Genomic DNA, 17502 nt, shown 5'->3' with positions numbered 1-17502 from the left:
TCATAAATCCAGCATCTTAGATCCTACCCAATTAAGTCTCTCACTAAATTTGTGTCCTTATCTCCCAACACACTCCAACATGAAACAATCTAATGAAGAGCGGTACATTCATTTTCTATTTGCTGTGTTTCTAATTTACCACATATTGAACTACTTGAGACAATAATGGTACTGGCATTGGTCAAGGCTGTAGTCTTATATGAAGATTTGGGTCCTCATCCAAGTTCATCTGTGGTGTTGACAGAATTCCATTTTTTGTGACTATGAGACTGAGACCCTCAGTGAAGGTCACACTCTGCCTTGGACAGTTCACACTGTGTGATTTCTTCCAGGCAAGTAGGAAAGTCTATCTCCTCTAAAGGCCCACTTAATGAGGTCAGGACCACCCAGAATAATCTTTCTTTTGCTTAACTCACAGTCAGCTGATGAGGGATCTTAACTGCATCTGCAAAATTCCCTTCAATTTTACAAATAATATAATTGCAGAAGTGATATTCCATCATATCACAGCTCCTGGCCACACTAAAGGGGAGAGGATTATGTAAAAGTGAGTGTTTGGGGGGGTCCTTTTGGAATCCTGCCTACCATAGGAGGCAACTCTATGTCCACATATCAGCTTTAGCTTCTCTTGTAGCTTTATTTATATAACACCCTCATAACTTTGAATCTTTTTCTGTCCTGAATTTTGCTCCAAAATTTTTCTATTCTTTACCCTAACACAGCCATCTCCTCTCTAAAGCCTGCATGAACACTGAACAGTTGCGGTGGACTGGCCATCCTGACATCTTGTTCGAGACTGTGCTTCTTTTCTCTTTAGGTGGACATTAGACATGTATCATCTGAAAGGAAGCAGAAGGCCATGGGACTCTCTGAAATTTTGTACAGTAGTCGGGGAAAACCTTTCCTCACTGAGTAGGTTTAAAGGGGAACGTCAGGGCAAAAACAAAGTTGCCTTTAGAATTCTGCACCATCATCCCTGTTCATTCTTGTAATAGATCCTGTCCAACACATCTGTCTCTTCATGTGGCTGTGAGCTCTTTTAGGAGGCTGCTTGCTGATTTTTAAGTTCAAAGTCATGGATTACTATCAGTCTTGTCAGTTTCATGAAAAACCAAGATGTGGTATTTCTTGTCTCCACAGGGAAGACAGAAGCAGAGCAGATTTCAGCTACTACACAAACATAGACAGAGACACATGTATGCATGCACACACACACACACACACACACACACACTCAGGTCTTCTTGAAAGTATGCAGCATGATCTCTAGAACACCATGTGTGGAACCATCTTATTTCTCAAGCTGACACCTTTTCTCAGTTCCTCAGCTCTGATAAGGGGTGGAAACATGAATTTCAGAGGAAGGAGATTAAAAGAGAGGTCAAAGTGAGGACCAGAGACTTTATGCAAATATGATGCAGATTGTGAGAAAGCAATCTAGTTTAGCTATCTCAATGTTTTTCAGATGTTTGGGGGATGAAAGGGGACAGTGGGTGTCTCAAATTGCCAAATATAAAGAAAGTTCACTCCTGCAACTGATTCGATTGAAGAAATATATAATAGGCTACTTCTGTACTCATTAACAGATAATTTAAGGGGAAAAGTAAATATGTGGTTAAAAATATCACAAAGGCAACCTACAAAGTACTGACTTTATATGTATATTTCACATATAAAATATATTTTTATATATATAAATATTTACCTTTTTTAATTCATTTTCTATGACCCCTCCCCTACTTCCATCCCCACCTCAATAAAAGGAAAAATCAACTAGTAAAATCAAATATTGTTTCTAAAATGTCAATTTGTGTTTCCAGTTATGTATCCAGTCAAGACCTCTGTTCTACTTTTATACATTTGTTTGGTGTTTGGTGCCAGGAATCCCCAGCCACTTCAGTTCACTACAATGAACTGACATCTGTGACATAATCGCATAAGAAATAAATTCAAATGATTCTGTTATTAAATGACACTCCACAAGGCATCACCCACTGTCCAGAAGGCAGAAAGTGACATGCTCCCCCGAATGCCTTTACCCAGGGCCAGCCTTAAGTGGAACCAGCTCTCAGGAAGTTTATATCACTGGTATGGCTCTGGATGACCAGGCCTGCTGGTTTCATCATATACTGATGGATTGAGAAATCAGAGCTGGATACACTGAGAGACTGAGAGGAGGAGAGGGGCCAAGGAGCAGATCTATTTGTTTTGTGAATTATCAGCACATTTCCTTAGGGGGCAGCTGATAAAGTGATAAAGATCATGGCATTATGGAAGAGGAATGAGTCTGAGATACAAAAGAGACTGGAAGTATGTTATGAATATTAATACTTGTGTTAACAAGGCCTTCGATGTGCCTTCCTCATATTGAAGCCTCAAAGGAAACTATGTCTCAAAATGGACTTGAACAGACTCTCTGTTGAATCATAATCTTCTCAAAGCTGATAAATTGCTGTCTTCTGGGAAAAGAAATGAACTTCAGAGTGGACATTCCCAGGAATAAGAGTTTAAAGGTTAAAAAATAAAAATAACTTAATTAAAATGTTTCCAAGCAGAAAACTATATTTCTACAGTTTACCATTTACTAAAATGGAATTATTAACAAAACTTCAGTCATCAATAGAGACTAGGAAGTCAGGAAACTAAGAATGTCAGACACATGCATTCATCTATTCCGAATGGGACTTCCCAGGTGGCACTAGTGGTAAAGAATCTGCCTGCCAACGCACGAGACATAAGAGACGTGGGTTCAGTCCCTAGGTCAGGAAGATCTCCTGGAGGAGGGCATGGCAACTCACTCTAGTATTCTTGCCTGAAGAATCCATGGACAGAGGAGCCTGGCGGACTACTGTGTCCATAGTGTCACAAAGAGATGGACATGACTGAAACAAGTTAGTGTGCACATGTTTACTGAACAACTATATCATGGCGCATGCTGCACCTAGGGAGGTGCCAGGCTTATAGTGTGGGAAATAAAATTTGTAAAGGAGCAGTTATACCAAGAAAGCACTGTACTAAATGACAGACATGCACTCCTCTTTCGCTTCTTCAAAAACCACTATAAAGTAAGTTCTTTCATCATTCCCATTTTACAGATGAGGAAACAAAGTCTTGGAGAGGATAAAGAAACTCACACAAAGTCAAGCAAATATTAATTGTGTGGGGCCATGATCAGATCACATTTTAACCCAGCTCCAAAGTACATGCTTCCAATCATTACCCCTCTGTGAACCCAGGAGACTTTGTGTTGCAGGGGGGTTGGAGGAGTGGCAGTAAGGGAAGAAAAAGTCACATGACTAGGTGAGAGATTCATATGAAGACAGGAGAATGAATCCATTCTAAATGCACCATAACCATCATGGCTCCCTTACACTGTGAAGGCTGATTTCTCTGCTGGAAAACCCTTGCTCTTTCTTCATCCCACTCCAGCTTTCATCCTGCAAGTGGGCTCTCCATTTTCTTTACCCTATGCCCCTTCCTCCTGTGAGCACTTCTCATCTTGTATCTGCAACATTTCTGTGACAATCTGTTGGATTACATAGTGTTGTTTACCTATGTCTTTGACATTAAATTGAGAACATCTCAAGAGCAGAACCAATAGAGAGATTAATCGGATTTAATCGCCTCAACTTTTAGCACAATGTTAGCACCAAACAGGCATCTATAAGATAAATGAATTAAATAATGACTATAATTTCCAGTAGTCATGTATGGATGTGAGAGTTGGACTGTGAAGAAAGCTGAGCGCCGAAGAACTGACGCTTTTGAACTGTGGTGTTGGAGAAGACTCTTGAGAGTCCCTTGGACTGCAAGGAGATCCAACCAGTCCATTCTGAAGGAGATCAGCCCTGGGTGTTCTTTGCAAGAAATGATGCTAAAGCTGAAACTCCAGTACTTTGGCCACCTCATGTGAAGAATTGACTCATTGGAAAAGACTCTGATGCTGGGAGGGATTGGGGGCAGGTGGAAAAGGGGACGACAGAGGATGAGATAGCTGGATGGCATCACTGACTCGATGGATGTGAGTCTGAGTGAACTCTGGGAGTTGGTCACGGACAGGGAGTCCTGGTGTGCTGCGATTCATGGGGTCGCAGAGAGTCAGACACAACTGAGTGACTGAACTGAACTGATAAGGATATGAGAAGTTTTTATTTTGTTTTGTTTTGGATGACAAAGTCAAGTTTATTACTTTCTTAGATCAGTAGAGACAGAATCTGGGGTGAGGAAAGGGGACACAGGAAGTAGATGAATGTATCCTTTTGGCCATGACTGAATTCTTAACACCTTGGGAGGCCAACCTGTGCACTATGGATGGGTCTGTGGATCATCTGCTCATGGACTAGGTACCCACTGAAGTTCAAGGTTCAACCCAAAGCTGAGAAACAGGGCTCCTCCCCATGGTTCTATTGGTGGGGTCACCTGCACAAGTCTGAGCATGGAGAAAGTGTGTGGTAATGACCTCCACTGGGGTAATTACAGTCATCATTCATTTTTTTAAACTCCACCCCTCTCCCATCCCAACCACCAGCAAGCCCTGCCTCCAAATATATCTCTATCTACTGACTCCTCTCCATTTCCTTTGTTTCTGCCCTGGACTAAGGCACCATCAGCTTTCACCTGAACAGCATCAATCATCTACAAATATATATTCCCATTTCTTGCCCTGTACAATCTATTCTTGACACAGCACCCAAAGTAATCTTCTAAAAATTGTCATAACTCCCATCATTCCTTGCTTAAAAGCATCCAGTGGCATCTTTTATGTCTCTTGGTCCTGACCAGTGGGCATTTGGTCTTCTCACTCTCTGGAATGTTCTTCTTTTCACAAATAATTTCTCATCAGTCAAGTCTCAGCAACCATCACATCCTAGAGAAGCCTTCCTTGACCACTTTGTCTGAAGTCACCTGCCAAGTACTTGCTATCACATCACAGAGTCTTACTTTCTGCATAACTTTCAACTCCACCTGAATGTGTCTTCTTTACTGGTTTATTTTCAAGTGTCTGAGTCTTTCATCTGAAACTAAACTCTCTAGTAGTTTTATCTCTTTATATCGAGTAACTGGGCTTCCCAGATGGCACTAATGGTAAAGAATAATCCTGTCAATGCAGGAGACATAAGAGATACAGGTTCGATCTTGGGTGGAGAAGATCCCCTGGAGGAGGAGATGGCAACCCACTTCAATACTTTTGCCTGGACAATCCCATGGACAGAGGAGTCTGGCGGGCTATAGTCCATGGGATCACAAAGAATCAAATATGACTGAAGTGACTTAGCACGCACACATGCATCTAGTGACTAGAACAGTGTCTGGCGCAAAGCAGGTGCTCAATAAACAATTGGTGAATGAATGGAATAGTCATCTGCTCCTATTCTTTGTATAATGTGGGACAAAGGATTTGCCTCCCTAAAATCTACCCTCTAGGGGGGTCATGAGATTTCTATGATATGAACTACGTGAAGTACATAACACAGTAATTTGCACATGTCAAGAGTTCAATGCATTTCTGTCCATTTATCAAATACACAGAATGCATATCCATGTGTTACAACGTTTCCTTCCATTATTTATTTCACTGCTTGCTTCTGTTACTGATAAACATCCCTCCTGCTCCTCCAGCACTTGCCTTCTCTAGTGCTCCATTATGCATCTTTTTCTATTGTCTGAAACAGCCCTGGGAAAAAAGGTGCTCCTGGGGTGGGATCATGTGATCACAAAAGCAGATTTTGCTAGTCAAAAGTGTCCAATAAAAATGGGAAGCTGCTTCCTAAATGTCTCTGGAAGTCTGTGGTTTAGTTCACAATATCTTAACAGATTAAGTTAATGCAAATAGCAGATGTATTTTGTAGCAACAAGACAAATGTTCAGCAGAATTAAAGTTCTTCGTGTGTAGTCACACTGGGAATATTTGCATGATATTTTGCTAATTGCTCCAAAATCTGACTTGTAGCGAATAAACAAATGGAAAAAGAAAATAAACCAGCAAAAATTAGCCCCAGGCCTCCCTGATTTCTCTTAAGCTGCCAGTGTCTTTCTTCAACCACTCAGCTTGTGGCTTGAAAAGCCCGGTGGCCTTTCCCAGTCTCCCAAGCATATTCTTGGACCTATTATTTCTGCAGACACATTCATGGTTTCCACCTGGTGACAAGCGGTCTTCCAAAAGCACTGGGTGTTTTTTCTCTCCCTGATTCTCAGCACCCTCTTCAGACTTCAAATGTCTGCTTAGATTTCCTAACAAAAGCATCATGCTGGTAGATTGTACTACTTGAAAATAGTGTAAATTTGTTAAGTTTTCTTAAAATATTTCAGACAATTTTTTTGTCAATACATACTAAGTGAATTACTTTCTGAGGGTTGACATTACAAAGTATCACAAACTGGGTGGCTTAAATGGAAGAAATGTATTGTCTAATAGTTGTGGAGACTAGTCCCAAAGAAGGTATCAGCAGAACTGGTTCTTTCTAAGGGCACTGAGAGAACCTGTGTCCCGTGCCTCTCTCCTAGCTTCTTGTGACACTGGCAATTCTTGGTCCATAGATGCATTGCTGCAACCTCTTCCTCCATCTTCACATGGAGTTTTCCTATATATCTGTCTTCATGTGGCTGTCTTACAGGGACACCTGTCAGATTGGATTAGGGGCCCCTCCTACCCCAGTATGACCTCATCTATAATGTAATATATCTACAATGGCCTTATTTTGAAATCAGATCACATTTGTGGTTTTAGGGGCTAGGGTCAACATCTTTTGGGAGGGGAAAGTGAAAGTGTTAGTTGCTTATTCATGTCTGACTCTTTGCGACCCATGGACTATAGCCTGCCAGTGTCCTCTGTTCATGGAATTCTCCAGGCAAGAATATTGGAGTGGGTAGCCATTCCCTCCACCAGGGGATCTTCATGACCCAGGGATTGAACCTGAATCTCCTGCATCGTAGGCAGATTCTTTGTCATCTGAACCACCAGGGAAGCCATTTTTGTGGGGAGGTAGACACAAATCAACCCACACACAATTCAACCCATAATATAAAGGGTCTCCAAACTTATGGGCCTATGTCCCTAGAAATGAAAACATCTTGTGCACATACTTCAATAGGTCTGCATGTGTTTGTGTGATAGTTACATACATAAATATCCATATTTTTGGATACATAAGTAATAGACTAGCCTATTAATATGTCATATATATTATACAACAAACACAAAAATAGAATTTTTTTAACTTAAGAGGAAAAAAGAGATTAGAAGTGATAGTACAAACCTCCTCACTCACTGTGGATCACTTTGTTTTCCCTTTTCCTGAAAATCACTTTCAAAAGGAAGGGAAAGTGAAATTAACTCTATGAAGCAGTAAAAAGGAAAATAAATCATTAAAGAAATAGAAAATGGGTGACCAAATTTGAAAGATCTGGACTGAAACAAAATTGAAGATCTTGTGGTTAAATGCACAGTTTAATTTCATCATCTTTAAAGTAGCCTACCATTACTGCTGGGCATATATCTGGAGAAAACCAATGCAAAAAGATACATGTACCACAGTGTTCATAGCAGCATTATTAATAGCCTGGACGTGGAAGTAACCTAAGTGTTCTCTGACAGGTGAATGAATATGAAGATGAATATGAAGATGTAGCACAGTGGAATATTACTCAGCATAAAAAAGAATGAAATAATGCCATTTGAAATAAAATAGATGGACCTAAAGATTATCATACTAAGTGAAGTCAGAAAAAGAAAGACAAATATCATATCACTTATATGTGGAATCTAAAGCATTATAAAAATGAACTTATTTACAAAACAGAAACATACTCACTCAGAGACATAGAAAAAAAACCTATTTACACAAAAGGGGAAGGAGAGGGGAGGGATAAATTAGGAGTTTAGGATTAGCAGATACAAACTCCTATATGTAAAATAGATAAACAACAGGGTCCCTGTCCCTACAGCACAGGGAACTATATTCAATATCCTGTAATAAATAAACAATAATGGAAAAGAACATGAAAGATGAATACATATATATATGTATATTTGAATCACTGCTGTACACTGGATACTAACATAGCATTATAAATAAAATATACATCAATTTAAAAAATAAATACATAATAATATTAACCCTCTATTAAATGGGAAGTGGGAATTTTATTCTAAAAAATCAGAATTAATACATTCTGCCCATTCTATTAGCATCATGGAAGTCTGAATATGAAAATCTCATTCCCAGAGGCATAAGTCCTATTTCTTCTGTCTTCTTATTTTAAGAAGTGATTTTTCACCAATATTGTTTAATCATCATGAAATATAGGAATCCAAATGTTATATTGAAAGGCCTTGGTGACCTTGGCTGTGGGTAGCCCAAAGACACAGAGAAAATGAACTCTCTTCTCAGGTCTCAGCTTCCTCATACAGGAATTGGCAGTAATACCTGCCTCACCTGACTCTGGGTTCGGGTGAGCCAAATGTGGTTCCAAGTGGGAACAGGTTTTAAGAGCATGATTCACACAACCACTCCAAACCTCCTCATTTTCTCTATCTGTAAAATAGGGGGAAATAATCTGTTCTATTTCAGGAGGATTTGGTAATACTTAAAAGGATGGATGTCAAACCAAAAGGCACAACCCAGCCAAAGACTGGGAGAAGAAAGGATTTATTACTTGCAGCAAATAAGAACACTGGGAACATTTCCCAAAAGAGTAACTCCCCCCAGATTGAGGAAAGTTTTAAGCAAAAAGCACATGAATATTTAAGAAGGGAGGGGCTTGAGCAGAGCTGAATTCAATAGAACTGGGGCAAAGGTAGACAGAGTCTAAGCTTTAGTTGATGGAATTTCAAAAAAGTCAACAACCTCATTCCATTCTCCACCTGAGTGGAAGCCTTAGTTCCTGTAGAACTCAAAGACTGTATCAGATTTTGATTTTTTGAGGTACATTCTTAATTTTTTAAAAAATTTATTGGAACGTAATTGATTTATAATTTTATGCTTGTTTCTGCTATAGAGCAAAGGGAATCAGTTATACATACATGTATATCCACTCTTTTTTAGAGTCTTTTCCCATATAGGTCATTACAGAGTATTGAGTAGAGTTCCCTGTGCTACACAGTAGGTTCTTAATAGTTATCTATTTTATATATAGTAGTGTGTATAAATTAATCCCAGTCTCCCAATTAATCTCTACCTGCCACCACTTTCCCCCTTTATAATGGTAAGTTTTTTTCTACACCTGTAACTCTATTTCTATTTTGTAAACAAGACCATTTGCACTATTATTTAAATTCCTCATATAAAGGATATAATATAATATTTGTCTTTCTCTGTCTGGCTTACTTCACTCAGTATGATAATGTCTAGGCCCATCCATGTTACTGCAAATGGCATTATGTCATTTTCTTTTTAATGGCTGTGTTATATCCCATTATATATATGCACCATATCATCTTCATTCATCCATGATGGACATTTAGATTATGATGTATATCCCTTGAAGAGGAACAAGATTCTGCTTTATTGCTGAACTATTGTTTCTTCACTGTTTTTCCTTTGTTCCTGCATTCCTTTATTTTCCTTAAAATCACTGAAACCTATTCAAGAGTAAGCATTGTGACCAGGCTCAGATCCCAGAGTGGCTTAGGCCAAAAATGGCTTCCCTTGTGTCAAGAAAGCCATGCTTAATACCCTTTCTCTGGGGATTTCCTACCCAGGCTGCTTACATTATGAAAAACAGTTCTCGAACTTAAAAATTTTACATATTACAGGATGGAAAACAAAGTGCCTACTCAGCTTTATTTTGGAGTTAGAAAGGGCCCAGGGTTTTGAAATTGATAGTTGGCATTGGAATCCTAGCCTTGTGATTAAAAACTCTGTGTTTGAGGGCAAGCTATGTCCTTTTCTGAGGTTCTGTTTCCTCATCTATAGAAGGAGGACAGTAATAACCACCTATGTAATTTTCATAAAGATTAAGTTCAATGACATGCCAAGCTCCAGACATACTGATAACCCTCCATTAATTAATGTACACCTCTCATTTTGCATAGTACTAAATGCAGATCTACATGCAGTGAGCTATTCTAATGATGAGGACAAAGTTAGCAAGGCTCTAGATTAGAGATTCATAACCCTGGCTGCACAATTAATTCACCATAGGAAGAGCTTTAAATATTCTTACGCACAAATCAGTTCAACTAGCCTCTATAAGACACCTAGACATCAGTATCACTGAAGCTCCCCCAGAAGATCTCAATGTACAACAAAGGCTGGGAACCACTGCTTTAGACAAAGCTATTTTTGTCAAAGTATGGAAAGTGAGGAACTCTCAGCTGCCTTACCTTGGATGCAAGTGGGGAGGCTGAAGAGAAAAATAGGCTCCAGAAGTGTTCGGTTAATACAATTGCACTCTCAAAAAAAATGCAGCTCAGTTATCCAAATACATTCCTTTCCATGGAGGTGGTAAACATACAAAAGATCCATCACTGGTCACTATATTTTTTTGAATAAACCTACCATGCCGGAGATCAAAATGTCAACATCTGTTGGATCATCAAAAAAGCAAGAGAGTTCCAGAAAAATATCTATTTCTGCTTTATTGACTATGCCAAAGCTTTTGACTGTGTGGATCACAATAAACTGTGGAAAATTCTTCAAGAGATGGGAATACCAGACCACCTGACCTGCCTCCTGAGAAATCTGTATGCAGGTCAGGAAGCAACAGTTAGAACTGGACATGGAACAACAGACTGGTTCCAAATAGGAAAAGGAGTACATCAAGGCTGTATATTGTCACCCTGCTTATTTAATTTATATGCAGAGTATATCATGAGAAACGCTGGGCTGGAGAAAGCACAAGGTGGAATCAAGACTGCTGGGAGAAATATCAATAACCTCAGATATGCAGGTGATAACACCCTTATGGCAGAAAGCGAAGAAAATTGAAGAGCCTCTTGATGAAAGTGAAAGAGGAGAGTGAAAAAGTTGGCTTAAAGCTCAACATTCAGAAAACTTAGATCATTGCATTTGGTCCCATCACTTCATGGCAAATAGATGGGGAAACACAGAAACAGTAACAGACTTCATTTTGGGGGGCTCCAAAATCACTGCAGATGGTGATTGCAGCCATGAAATTAAAAGACGCTTGCTCCTTGTAAGAAAAATTATGACCAACCTAGATAGCATATTCAAAAGCAGAGACATTACTTTGCCAAGAAAGGTCCATCTAGTCAAGGCTATGGTTTTTCCAGTAGTCATGTAAGGATATGAGATTTGGACTACAAAGAAAGCTGAGAGCTGAAGAACTGACGCTTTTGAACTATGCTGTTGGAGAAGATTCTTGAGAGTCCCTTGGACTGCAAGGAGATCCAACCAGTCCATCCTCAAGGAAATCAGTGCTGAATATTCATTGGAAGGACTGATGCTGAAGCTGAAACTCCAATACTTTGATCACCTGATGCGAAGAAATGACTCATTTGAAAAGACCCTGATGCTGAGAAAGATTGAAGGCAGGAGGAGAAGGAAACGACAGAGGATGAGATGGTTGGATGGCATCACCAACTCCATGGACATGAGTTTGAGTAAACTCCGGGAGTTGGTGATAGACAGGGAGGCCTGGCGTGCTGCAGTCCTTGGGGTTGCAAGGAGTCAGACAAAACTGAGCAACTGAACCGAACTGAACTGAACCATGCTAAGGTCAAGAGCAGACATCAAAATCATACTTCAGTATGACTAAGAGCATTGCCCCATATCCATACACACTTAGAAATCTAGAATCTAGGATGCATTGATGTGTTTGTTTTCCTTATGACTTTGAGACTGAAATAACAAATTAAAGTTTCTCCTCAGCCAAATATACAAAGCCTTATCTTATGTTTCAGAAGCCAAGTCATCAAACACAGCACAGGCACTACTTAGTTTTTCTTTCTCCAAAAAAGACCCCAAATAGTATTCCTACAGGAAGCATAAATTGTATTGCTAGAAGTAATAGCAATCTCTTTAGCTATATCCCCTAGGACTCACTTCAGTCTATTTTCCTAAGTGCTGTATTTTTAAAGCTCTGTTGCATACCTGCCTCTTAGACATGCTGAACTGAACATTCTAAATTCTGAACACTTAGTGGTCTAAGGTTGGTTGAAAACGTACCCTTAGAAAAACGGGTCCCTTTATCAGTCACTATTGCTATGTGAGACACTGGAGAAGAAATTATTCACAAAGGGGCCTGCCTCAATTTAGAATTTATTGTATTGTTATATTTAATGGTACATTGATTATTGCTCAAAAATATTTACTCCCAATTGCCTAGATCCATAGAAGGAATATATTTCCCTGACTTCAATCTCAATCATGTGACTTGCTATGCCTATGGAATATTAGCAGATATGATATAAACAAAGGCTTAAAATGTGCCTATACAGATGAGCTTTCCTCTTGTGCCTCTGTCTTTCCTAAACATGAAAAGAGCTTGTGCCTAGAATGAATGAACACATAGACAGAAGTCCTGAACCCAGCCTATAAGACCAGTTCCTCATTGTAGGCTTTCCAGGTGGTGCTAGTGGTGAAGAGCCCGCTTGCCAATACAGATAGACATAAGAGACACAAGTTTAATCCCTGGGTCGGGAAGATCCTCTGGAGAAGGGCATGGCAACCCACTCCAGTATTCTTGCCTGGAAAATCGCCATGGACAAAAGAGCCTGGCGGGTTACAGTCCATAGGGTCACAAGGAGTCGGAAACAATTGAAGTGATTTAGCACACATGCACGGGCCTGACCAGACCCACAGCTTGAAACATAATCACTCAGTCAAGCCCAACCTCGCTTACCCAAATCCCACACAACCCACAACTGTGTAAAGAAAGAAAGAAAGTGAAAGTTGCTCAGTCGTGTCTGACTCTTTGTGACCCCATGGACTGTCCATGGAATTTTCCAGGCCAGAATACTGGATTGGGTAGCCTTTCCCTTCTCCAGGGAATCTTCCCAACCCAGGGATCAAACTAGGTTTAGTCTCTCGCATTGCAGATGGATTCTTTACCAGCTATGTGAATGAGAATAAAAGACTTTATTTTAAGCCAGTGCGTGTTTAGAATGGTTTGTTATACAGTAGTACCTGACTGATACACACTGCAAGGCATGGTATTGAATAATAAAGAACCCATAGAGAAAAACTGGTTTGAAAAGTCACTTCTTATAGCCAATTAAAATTTTTTTGAAGTGGGTTGCTAGCACGAAAGACTCATTTTATGCTACAAGATAAGCATGCTATTGCAATGAAAATCTAAGGTTAGTACATGTACAGAAAGAAAACAATGATTTTCTGAATAACAATTTTAGATGGTACAAAACTTTACATCTTTGAAGCTGAATGGAAAAGTCATCTGCAGTTTCACTGTGGTACACAGTTTTGCTCTTAATTGTAAAATAACCATTACAGCTACCGTTCACTGAGCACTTAATACATAGACCTTACAAATATCATCTCAAAATACTACACTTACGTATTTGTGATTATTTATTCCCATTTTAGAGATAAAAACACAGGCTTGGGATGTTTAAGTAACTTGCCCAAGGGTACCAAGATAGGAAGCAGCAATGTTGGGATCTTGTACAGATCTTTCTAGTTCAACAGCCTAACTCTCACTAATGCTTCTCAGAGTTAAAAAGACAAATGTGTGAGAAGAATGATGCCTTAAGAATAAGATCATTAACATTGTTCTGTTCCAATGCAGAATAAGTAAATCTCTGTGACAAAATATGGCTTTCTGGTTCACCTATCAACCAACTTGAGTTACTGTCTCAGACATAAATATTCAATGCTAAGTCACTTCAGCTGTGTCCGACTCTGTGCGACCCCATAGGCGGCAGCCCACCAGGCTCCCCCGTCCCTGGGATTCTCCAGGCAAGAACACTGGAGTGGGCTGCCATTTCCTTCTCCAATATTCAATGCAATTGAACAAACATTTCTTTGTATTCACACTCAGAATTCCAGTTGAGTTTAGGACACAGTTCTTTCTTTATAGGAGCTTTCAGTCTAGTAAATAATTGATGTTGAAAAGATCTGAACCAAAAATCCCAGTGTGAGCTCTATCATGTTCCAAACGCAGGGAGAACAGATGTTCTGACTAATGATTGCTGGGGTGGGAAGAGGGTGAAGGCTGGGGAGTTAGTTACATTTACTCACTGAGAATGCTCATCCCTTTCTGAAGGCAGCCAGCAGCCAAGCAAGAAGACAAACTCTAAATTAAAGGAGGGGATCAAGCTGTGCGAGATTGCTGACTCGAGTGAGAGCGGAAAGATAATGGCTGCACTAAATACTGAGCTCTGGTCCATGATGGTCGGGCCAGAGGAGCAGCACGCCCAGACCTGGTGATTCACATGGGATTGTTGTTGGCCAACAAATAATAAATTAAGGAGGAAAGAAGAATCATAGCTCTCTTGAGTATTATAATAATCTCCTTTATAAAAGAATGAAAGTTTATTCAATCAAGGTATTTTGTTTAAGAGAAAAAGAGTTGCAATACAATGTTACAATGCTCTTATCTAAATGGGTCAAATTTTCTATCGCCCCAAGATAAAAGATCATAACAGATCCTAACATAAGACTCATCCACCAAAGAATTTGACATTTCCCATTTCTTTTTCATCCAGTCTAAAGGGGGAGCCTCATCAGAGCCACCTTCTAATTATCCATACAGGTTAAAGAAAAGGAAAGAGGGCATTTGTTAAAGGCATTTCACAAGTAGAATGTTGATGTCAAAAGGTATTTACCATGGAGAGAAACCTACCAGAGTTCCGTAATTTTTCTTAACCAATTCAAAACACACTGTTCCAGTACTAACGGCCCCATCTATATAATCCCATACAGAAATATCAGGCACGGTTGTCAAACACCACATACCTCTTTGCAGGAAAAAGTCAAGTGTGCACTCATTAGAACTGGTCATAATTCTAATTCCAAATGTGACATCATGCTAGCAGTATCACTTGCTATTTTATATAAGTTACTTAACTGATCTGAATTTTCAGCTTTCTTACCTATAAAGTAGGAATAAGAAAACTATTGAAAGTGTTGTTATAAGAGTCAAAATTAAGACACATAAGGTAGTTTATGAGACACAGGGGAGAAAAATTGATAAATGGTAGTTACTATTATCATTGAAACTGCTCATACTTGAAATTCTGTTATTGCTTATACATCTTTATTTTTGTCATATGCTTTGATAAGTTTCCTTCTGAACAAAAAAGTTAAAGCAAAATGATTTAACCACATATCACCTTGCTGTGGATCACCCCTCCTTTGAAATTCAAAATGGCTCCACCCTTCACACCATTGTTATGTGAATAAATACCTGGAGTTCACAACCTTAGTCTTATTCCACACAGCTTTCTTGGAGCCTTTCTGGAACCAAAGCACCCTGTATTTGACTTGCTCAAATGATGAATTTACTACCTACTTAAATAGTATCAAATTCTGAGGCAGAGATAGGATTTGGAGACATCTACAGCCAGTGACAGGACCCAAAGAAATCCTGGCAGCCAGCCTCTCCCTTAGTGAGTGGAGAGTGAGTTCCTCTCCCAAAGGTTCACAGTTACTAGAAGGGGACATGCATGAGATCATAAACACCGATGCCAACCCTATCAACAGGTTCAATCTGGCACTGGAGTTGGGCACACTCCTTCTCTGAGCCAATTCATCACCATCCTCACATCTTAGTACAAATTCACTTATTTTATAGGCTATTAGCTTAACCTAGAAAACCTCAGTCAAAAAAAAAGGGTCAGGGTAGTTAGAAAAATAATTCAGTAATATTTTCTCATGATGTTAAAAATACACTTTTTTCACTCAAATTCCACTTGTCTTCTTTGGAAACCAGCAACTTCTTTTAGTCTTTCTACCTAAGAAAGAATCCAGTGAGTCAGATTTTGGAGTCTGTTGTTTCCTCCCAGATCTATGTCCCTTATCTTTTGGTAAAAGTAGCCAGATTTCTTTTGGGGACCATATGCAGTCTCAGTGGGGCCATCATACAAGATGCCATGATGCCAACAATTGACTCATCTATTCTCCTATGGATGGATTTTGAGGTTTTCCATTCTTTTTCTATTGTGAACAGAACAGCCATGAATAATTTATTTGAGCTTAAGTTAGTCAAAGTGAATTTTTGTTACTTACAACTACCAAATACTAACTGATCTATGTAGGAATACAGAAAGTTCTCAATTATCATGCACCATTGTTTATAGGTATAGATCATTGGGTACAAATTCTTTTAAAAGTATCAGATTTAAGCAATCCCTAAGGATACTCTTGCACACTGCTCTGCTTTCACAGAGAAGTATTGCACTCATCCTAGTTCTAGTCATCTGTCATCTACCAATTGTGGACTTAATTACTATAGGCTTTAATCAACTGGATTCTCTTTCCCTCCTAATGAGCACTGAATAGATAGTTACCTTGCTAGTTGAAAAAAAAAGCCAAGGGTGACACAAATTGCTAATAAGTATTTGCAAAGATGCTCAAATTCATTAGCAATCATAGAGTTGCAAATCAGACCACAATGAAATACCGTTTATACACTTCATTTGCATAAATTAAGGCATTTTCTAATATCAAAAATTGAAAGAGGTGAATCTATAGGAACTTTTATTCATGTACATTGTTGAAAGGAAAGTAAATTTGCACAACTACTTTGAAAAAAATGTGGCAGTTTGCTCTAAAGAATATAAAATTGAATATTTTACCTAGAACACAATTCAGGGTAATACACAGTGAAACTTCTGCCCTTGTGTCCCAGGAAATATGAACAAAAATATTCATTGAACTTCTGTTCACAGCAGCAAAATAAATTACCAAAAATCAAGCAAAAAAAAAAAAAAAAACCCTGAGAAACAGCTCAAATGCCCAACAACAAGAGAAGTAGATGAACAAACTGTAGTTTAATCAGATAATCAAAAATTATAGAGCAGGAAAAACAAATAGACTAAATTTCACAAACAACATAGATGTATCTTAGAATATTGAGCAAAAATAGAAATTCTCAGTAAACTACACAATGTATATAATTTTCATAAAGCTCAAAAAACCATCAAAACCAAGCAACATGCTATATGGATATATGTGTATGTATGTGTGTATGTACATGTATGAAAATAATTTTTAGTAAAGCAAGCAATGCACAGCACAAAGTTTAATATCAGGTTTGGAGGAGGCAGAGGTTTGTGACATGGGAGAATTGTATAAAAAATTACAATGAGGTTTGTGATCTTAAATTGAGTGATAAGTTCGCAACTGTTCATTTTATTATTCTACTTCATCACTTACATGTATGTTACATACAAACGCACGTTGAAGAATAAATTAAAATAAGCCAATAGGAAGTAACAGCTTCATCCAAGGACAGGAAAAGAGACTGATGTACAAATTTCACAAGTAACACTGTAGATGTCTTGGACAAAATCTGAGTTTCCACTTACTAATAACTCAATAATCTCTCTTGCTCTGAGCTTTCTTTTTCATTTTTAGGGGG

This window comes from Bos indicus x Bos taurus, chromosome 11, assembly GCF_003369695.1.
Source record: "Bos indicus x Bos taurus breed Angus x Brahman F1 hybrid chromosome 11, Bos_hybrid_MaternalHap_v2.0, whole genome shotgun sequence".
Classification (NCBI taxonomy): Eukaryota; Metazoa; Chordata; class Mammalia; order Artiodactyla; family Bovidae; genus Bos; species Bos indicus x Bos taurus.
This window is presented reverse-complemented; position numbering follows the sequence as displayed.